This window comes from Octodon degus, unplaced genomic scaffold, assembly GCF_000260255.1.
Source record: "Octodon degus isolate 3935 unplaced genomic scaffold, OctDeg1.0 scaffold00083, whole genome shotgun sequence".
Lineage (NCBI taxonomy): Eukaryota > Metazoa > Chordata > Mammalia > Rodentia > Octodontidae > Octodon > Octodon degus.
Window position 1 is genome coordinate 6,680,797 of NW_004524659.1, and position 8,206 is coordinate 6,689,002.

General features: G+C 43.2%; 1 pseudogene; it reads right to left on the reverse strand.

Annotated features, from left to right (window-relative positions):
- Nucleotides 1-478: 478 nt before the first annotated feature.
- On the reverse strand, nucleotides 479-4,008 carry LOC101590613 (annotated as a pseudogene).
- Between the last annotated feature and the right edge of the window lie 4,198 nt (nucleotides 4,009-8,206).

Genomic DNA, 8,206 nt, shown 5'->3' on the forward strand with positions numbered 1-8,206 from the left:
TTGTGTGTGTGGCCAGTTCAGCCCACCTGTGGGCGGGGCGGGCTGGCATATGGTGCTGGGGGATCGAACCGTGGTCCCTGTGCTTTGCCAAGCTTGTTCCAAGTAGGTGCTTTAGACCACTGAGCCATCTCTCCAGCCCCTACCTTTACTTCTAGGATCACAACTTTTTCATTTTTGTTTCTAATTCAATATTTACATTTCTGAACTCCGCATTTCAGTGCAGTAAGCGCTCCTTTGCAAATGTTTTCCACAGCACAAACAAAGGCTCCTGAGACATTCCCAGCCACATTGACTGCGGCAGAGCTCAAAATGAGCCTGGACGGACGTGTGCCCCCGGCGTTCCCAGCTCCACCTCTTGGAACTGCCCTCAGATCAGAAGACTCCATTTACTGAGGCTACAGACTACTCTTGCCAATTAAAGTTTGGTCACTAAGAAAGACTGAAAAAATTATTCCCTTGCCCCAAACAACCACAGAACAGCTCTGATCCACACCTCTACTCCCCATGAAAACAGGGAAGCGGCAGGGCCTGAAGACTTCACACCTAAAGTCTCAGCTCCTACGAGATGGCTGCAGTTCACTCCAGGCTGCAGGTTTCCGCACCCCGTTCTCCAATACTTCCCCCATTTATACGTTTACACACACGCACGCGCACACACACACACACACACACGCACATGTGCATGCACTCTCTCATCTCAAGTAAGACACTTTTTTGTGTTTGCTGATAAATTATGAGGAATATGAACTAGGTGTGCACAGGGCTTCGCAGCGTCTGTGAACACCAGCGCTCCCGGTCCTCTTCTCTCTCCCCAGGCCCGAAGGAGCAGCCAGGGACGACTACTTCCCCATGCGCGGCTCACAGGCCGCGCATTGGCGGAGGGCAGAGAAAAAGTCCTCGTAACTGACGTTTAGGTGGGAAGGTAAAGAGACAATCTCAGTCAGTCTGATCTGCCAGGGAAGAAAGCCTAAGTGCTGTCCACAGGACCAAACTTCAATATCAAATCAGGATCAGGGAAATTATTAGAACTAATCAAACCGTCCAGCTTGTCCACATCCAGGTCCGCAGGCCTCGGCTGCTGCGCAGCCACCAGCCGGCAGAAGTCCTGGGCAGCTCGCACGATGTCGGCTTTCCCCTCCTCTGGGGCCAGCACCTTCACTGCCGAGTGGCTATTTAACACTTGTCCATCTTTGTCACTGCCATTCGCGAACTCTGGCGAGTATTTGGAACAATCTAGACCCAGAAGTTCCTGCTGTTGTTTTAAAATTTCATCCATCAGTCTGGAATTATTTCTTTTGAAAATACCTGGCCATCTTCCCGCCCTGTTGTTTTGTTTTGTTTTTGTATTTTGTGCAGGGTCTCACTACACAGCACACTCTTAGTGCTCTTCCTGTTTTCAGCCTCCCCCATGCTGGGATTACACACATGCACCACCAAACCGTCAGTTGGGTCGCAGGCGCAGTGCATCCGGGGGTAGGACCAGCATGGCATGTGGTGCAGGGGATGGAACCCTGGTCCCTGCGCTTGCCTAAGCAGGCACTTAGTCCACTGAGCTATCTCGCTGGCCCTCACACTTGTTTTTGTTGGTTGTTGTTCTTCTATTTTTTAGTTATCTGTACTCTTTTATTCCCTTCCATCTGCTAGTTTTGAGTTTCATCCATCTTCTCTTACTGGTTCCTTAAGCTGCAATGCTTTTTGTTTGTTTATATGATTGTTTTTGAGACAGGGTCTTGCTATTTAGTTCAAGCCAGTCTTGAATTCACTATGTAGGTCAGTTTGGACTCAAACTTGTGACAGTCTTCCTACCTTAGTCTTCTGAGTGCTGAGATTACAGGTATGCACCACTGTGCCCAACTGATGGTATGTTTTTTGATTTTTTTTTTTTCAGGCCGTTGCGCTTGCCAGGCAAGCACTTATTCTACTGAGCCATCTTCCTGGCCCCTTACTTTTTTATTAATATTTTTTGTGTGTTTTTAGGGAATGGTCTACCAGGTGCACAGGGCCTCAGTACTACATCGGACTTGGAGTGATGTACCTGTTTACAGCCTCCCAAGAGCCAGGATTACAGGCGCATGCCACCATGCTCAGTCTCAATTGCACTCTCAGCAAGCCTTAGGGGCGAGGCCAGCCTGGCAGGCCTGAGTTTGAGATCTTTTTTAATGTGAATTTTGTAGCTATAAATTTCCCCATTGGTGCTGGTTTTGCTGTATCCTATATGTTTTGGTATGCAATATGTTCTTTCTTCCTTCCTTTTTTTTTTTTTTTTGTACCAGGAATTGAACTCAGAACCCTGTGCTTCCCAGGCAGGCACTTAAGCTGCTGAGCTATTTCCCCAGCCTGCAATATTTTCATCTCTGCATATTTTATAGCTTCCTTTGTAATTTCTTCTTTGATATACTGCATGTTTAAAAGTGCATACATTTTTGTAAATTTGTGAATTTTCCATCTTTCATTTTGCTGTTGAATTTTTTTTTTTTGGTGCTCTTGATTTCTAACTTCATACTTTTTGTTTCAAGAGAAGATAGTTTTTATATATATATTTTAAAAATCTCTGTACTTTTACTGCCCTAACCTATGGTTTGTCTGGAGAATGTTTCAGGTACACTTGAAAACATATTTTTTTGTTCTTTGGTAGAGTGTTCTGTATATTTCTTTTAATTTTTTTTTAAAATGTATTTGGTACAGGGTCTCACTAAGCAGCTTGGACTCATAATGATCTTCCTGTTTTCAGCCTCCCCAGTGCTAGGATTATAGGTGCGCACCATCACACCTGGACTCATAACAGCAAATCTTTTTGTTAGAATCTGTTCTCAGTTTATTTATTTATTTGTTATAGGGTCTCACTACACAGCTCGGACTCCCAGCAATCCTCCTGTCTCAGCCTCCCCAACAGGCTCAGGCTTAGCGGGCCCAGCATGGCATGCGGTCCTGGGGATCAAACTCAGGTGCTTGTGCTTGTCAGGCAAGTGCTTAGACCACTGAGTTGTCTCCCCGCCCTTTGTATATTTCTTTTAGATTGACTGGTTTATTGTATTATTTAAGCTTTTTTTTTTTTTTTTTTGAGACAGGGTCTTGCTAAGTAGTTCACACCGGCCTTCAACTCACTATGTAACCCAGGCTGACCTCAAACTTAGTCACCCTCCTGCGTCAGTCTCCTGAGTGCTGGGATTACAGGTGTGTGCCACCATGCCTGGCTCTGCTAACTATTGATTTTGCATCTGGTTGTTTCTCCCTTTTTGAGAGGAAGTATTGAAGTCTCCAGCTATTATTGTACAATTGTATTTTTTCTTTCAATTCTGTCCATTTATGTATGAGAGCATTCTGCCAGTTACATCCTTAGCCTCTTTAAAATCGAAACAAGGTATAATTAAATTGGCTTTGACGTTGCAGTTCTGCCTCAACCCTCCTAAATGCTGAGGTTACAGGCATGCACCACCGTGCCTGGCTTGCTTCAATATTTTAATAGTCTTTAATTAGGTTTGTATTAATTTTGTGTTGATATAATAAAATACCTGAGATTTGTGTTTTCAAAAAAAAAGACTACAGAGTGCCCTTTCTGGTCTGCGTCATAGCCCAGGAAGTTTATATTCGTAATTCCATGGAAAAGTGATTGGAATTCTAGCGAGTTAATTATAATCTACCATTTCCAGTGCAACCCATAGTGAAAATAAAGACACTAAGGCATATTTGTAGTTAGGGGCGGCAAGGGATCCTAAGCCCAGCTATGATGGTAGCTAAGTGCAGCAAAGGCCTCCATCCCAGGCAAAACAAAGGTTTTATTACTTTGTGAAGAAAAGAGTGGCTTGAGGTTAAGTGAATGTGAGAGGGACGAAAAATAGGCAGGAGCTGTGAGCCGGGCTAGATAGGAGACCTGACATCACCTGTGCAGTATGCAGAGAGAAAGATGCGCAGAAAGAATAATCTGCATAACATAGCTGAGGTGGTATGTGATGTTTTGGGGTCGAGCTTCAGCTCTGTCATGTGAGCCTTTATGCCCTGGGAAGTCATAGCCTCCTATCTGGAGGTTGATCCCAGCCAACAGCGTGGAGCACACTCTCCATCCACCTTGGTCTGTCACACATGTTTTCTTCAGGAGCTATGAGGAGCCAGAGAAACACTGCCCTGTCTTTGCTTCCAAGATTGCACATCAGCATCTCAGCTGGGCCAATCTGCATTGCCAGCGGAGGGGATAAGGAAAAGTCCTAGGCAGCTCTGCACACATCAATACATGGAAATAGGGCCAGCAGTGGAAAAAGCACTTCCCTGGCAAGAGCAAAGGCTTGAGTTCAGTCCCCGGTTCCAGGGATTGAAAAAAAAAAAAAAGGAAATAGGGCCAGGCTCAGCCAAAATGGGGACAACTGCTCATCCTTCAAAGAGAGCTGCCCAGGTGGCCCTCCACAGAAGTTTATTTTATCCACAGTTCAGAGGACTTGGGAGCAAGACACTGGCATCATGTTGGCTCTGGCTGATGGCCTTCTGACTGTATCACAGCACGGCAGATGGTGTCTAGGTGACAGCACGTGCTAGAGGGAGGCCTCACATGCCAAGACAAGAGGAGAGCCTGCTGAGCTGCTGTGGAACAGCCCTTTCCTCCAACACTAGTCTGTGAGATGAGCATCAGTCCCTTCTGAGTCAGGGCCTCCATGACCTGACCGCCTTCCACTGGGTCCTGGTTCTTAAAGGTCCCACCACCTCAACTCCACCAGCTCATGAACCTTTGAGGGACACACAAACCTCATCCAAATTGTAACAGTACCTAAAGGTTTATAACTATTACCTGTTTATGTGTTTGAATTTTTTCTTAATGTACAATATCCTTTTTCATTTGGAACTTAAAAATTAAAGTCTAAACCAGGTGTGGTGGTGCATATCTGTAATCCATCCCAGCGCTGGGGAGGCTGAGATAGAAGGATCACTATGAGTCTGAGCTGTGTCGTGAGACCCAGTACCAAATAAATAAATATTAAAATCTGTTTTGTTTGATATTATTACCACTAAGAGAACTACTTGTTCTCTTAGGTTGCTATTTCCACCAAGTATCTTTCCATCCTTTTACTTTCAGTATATTTGTGCATTTAAATCTAAAGTGAGTCTCTATAAATTATTTATTTATTTATATTGTGTGTGTGTGTGTGTGTGTGTGTGTGTGTGTGTGTCCAGCTCAGCCCACCAGGGGGCGGGAATGGCTGGCATGTGGTGCTGGGGGATTGAACCGTGGTCCCTGTGCTTTGCTTGGCTTAGTTTGTTCTAAGTAGGTGCTTTAGACCACTGAGCCATCTCACCAGCCCCAGTGAGTCTCTATAGACAGCATATAACTGGACCACAGGGCTTGTGTTGAAGAGCTTAATTATTTATGTATTTATGTGTTTGGTACAGGATCTACAGGGTCTCACTATGTAGATCAGACTCACCCAGGCTCAATCACTGTCTCAGCACACCCCGGGGGTGGGACCGGGGATCAAACCCCAGCTGCTGCACTCTGCCTAAGCAGTCACTTCAGTCTGATGAGATATCTGGTTGGTCCTTAATTCATTTATTTTTATTGTACTTGCTGATAAGGGAGGACTTCTGTCCCTGTGCTGCTTGTGATGCTTCTTACAGATTTTTTGTCCCTTATTTTCTGCACCACTGTTCCTTTTGATTTTTGAATATGAAGAATTTTTATTCCCACTTCCTTTTGTGTTTAATTCTTCAACTATTTGTATCTCCCCTGGAAAGTACTCAACATTCTGAAGTCCTTTAATTTACATGTATACTATCTTTATTTTTTTGGTTTTTTGAAACACGGTCTCATCAAGTTGTAGTTCAGACTGGCCTTGAACTCACTATGTAGTCCAGGCTGGCCTCAAACTCACTGAGATCATCAGGCATGGTGGCGTACATCTGTAATCTCAGCACTCGGGAGGCTGAGGCAGGTGCATCACAGAGTTCGAGACCAACTTGGGCTACAAAGTGAGCACAAGGCCAGTCTGAACTGCACAGTGAGACTCTGTCTCAAAAAAGGGGAAAAAAAAACCCAAAAACCCCAACTGAGATCCTCCTGCCTCAACCTCCCAAGTAATGGGATTACAGGCAATTATCACTTTGCCTATGTAATTTATACTATGTTAACTTTAATAATATAGAAAAACCTGATTTTACTCAAGTCCATCCCTAATGTTTTCAATTACTGATACGACAAAATTACCTTTACACATTTTATTATGGCCAAATAACATAGATTAAAATTTGTTTTGTTAAAAGGAATTAGTCCCTTAAATCTTGCAGAAAAGAGAAAGCAGAGTTATAAACCAGAATTACAGTAATGCACACATAAATTTCACATAAATTTACTAGAGATCTTTATTTTTTCATACAGCTTTCACTTATTGCCTGGTACCTCCTTTCAAGCTGAAGGGCTTCCTTTAGCATCTCTTGCAGAATAAGTCATGATGATTAACTATGCCAGGATGCGTACATCTCCCCTCATATTTACACATTTATTATTAAATAAATGTTTTCGCTAGATGAAGGATTTTTGGTTTACAGGGCTTTTCTTTAAGCATTTTGCACATATTTGCTCACTCCCTTCTGGCTTCAAAAGTTTTGGTGAGAAATGTGAGCATCTTTGACTACAATAAACAATTTCTTGCTTTCAATACTGTCTGACTGCCTTTCAACAATTTGATTATATGACTTAGTGTGAATCTCTTTAAGTTTATACTTCTTGGAGTCCTTGGCTGTTTAGGTCTTTCATCTAATGTGGGTAGTTTTTAGCCATTATTTCTTTTTTCTTTTTGTTTTTTTTTTGGCGGTCTTAGGGATTGAACTCAGGACTTCACATTTTCCAGGCAGGTGCTTATTCCTCTAAGCTATCTCCCCGGCCTAGCCATTATTTCTTGAAGTATTCTCTCTTCCCTATTTTTGCCTATTACAAATTAAAGTTCTAGGGCTGGCCAGATAGCTCAGTGGATTAAAGCACCTGGTTAGGCAGACATGGGGCTGGGGATTCAATCCCTGGTGTGCCATGCTGGCCCCACCCCTGGGGTGCGTTGAGACAGTGATTGAGACTGGGCATGGTGGCGTGCACCTGTAATCCCAGCACTTGGAAGGCTGAAAATAGGAGGGTCACTATGAGTCCAATCTATGTAGTTATACCCTGTAGACCCTGTATCAAATACATTAAAAAAAAATTAAAGTTCTGTCACCATGAATGTACATGTTCTAAATTCCCATGAACTGTTATTTAAGTGCAATGCCTCTAAGGGTAGGCGAGTGCTCATCTTTTGGGAAACTGCTAGACCATGCTGTAAATGGGTTCTGCCATTTTACCTCACACCTTTATTTTCTAAGCTGGCCTTCTCTTATCCCATGGTCTAAGTATATACTTTGCTGACACATATACCTCTATAGTCCCTCACGAAAGGAAAATCTCCTCCTTGCTGAATGATAATAAAATGTGCATTGTAAAAATACTTCCATTTCTTATTTTTCAAAATTGTTTTAGCTGGGTCCTTTATTTTCCATATACATTTTAGATTAAATGTATATATAGCTACAAAAAAACCTGCCAAAAATTTTTTTTTTTAATGCATTTGGTACAGGGTCTACAGGGACCACAGGGTCTTGCTACATTGGTCAAATTTGTAGTGATCCTATTTTCAGCCTCCCAAGCACTGATTACAGGCTTGCGTGACCACGCCCAGTCTCAATCACCTTATCAGTGTACCCTGGGAGCAGGGCTGGCATGGTAGGCCGAGGATAGAACCCTGGGCCACTGTGCTCTGCCTAAGCAGGTGCTTTAGTTCACTGAGCTTTGTGGCTGGCCCTTACTGAGATATTGATGTGAATGGTTTCCCCCATATATCATGTTAGGGGAAAATAGATAATTTTTATTTTTATTTTTATTTTTTTTTACCAAGTTGATTCTTCCAATCCAGGAATGCAGTATGTCTATCTCTTTGTTTAGCTCTTTGATGATAGACTGTGTTACTATTTTATGATTGATTTTATCATTGTGGGGCCGGGGAGATAGCTCAGTAGATAAGTGCTTGCCTGGCAAGTACAGGGACCTGAGTTCAATCCCCGGTATCGCAAAAAAAAAAAAAAAAAGAAAAAAGAAAAAAGGAAACAGATTTTGTCATTGTGAGTTCAAGACCAGCCTGGGTTACAAAATGAGCTCAAGGCCACCCTGAACTGCATAGTGAGAACCTGTCTCACAAAGACA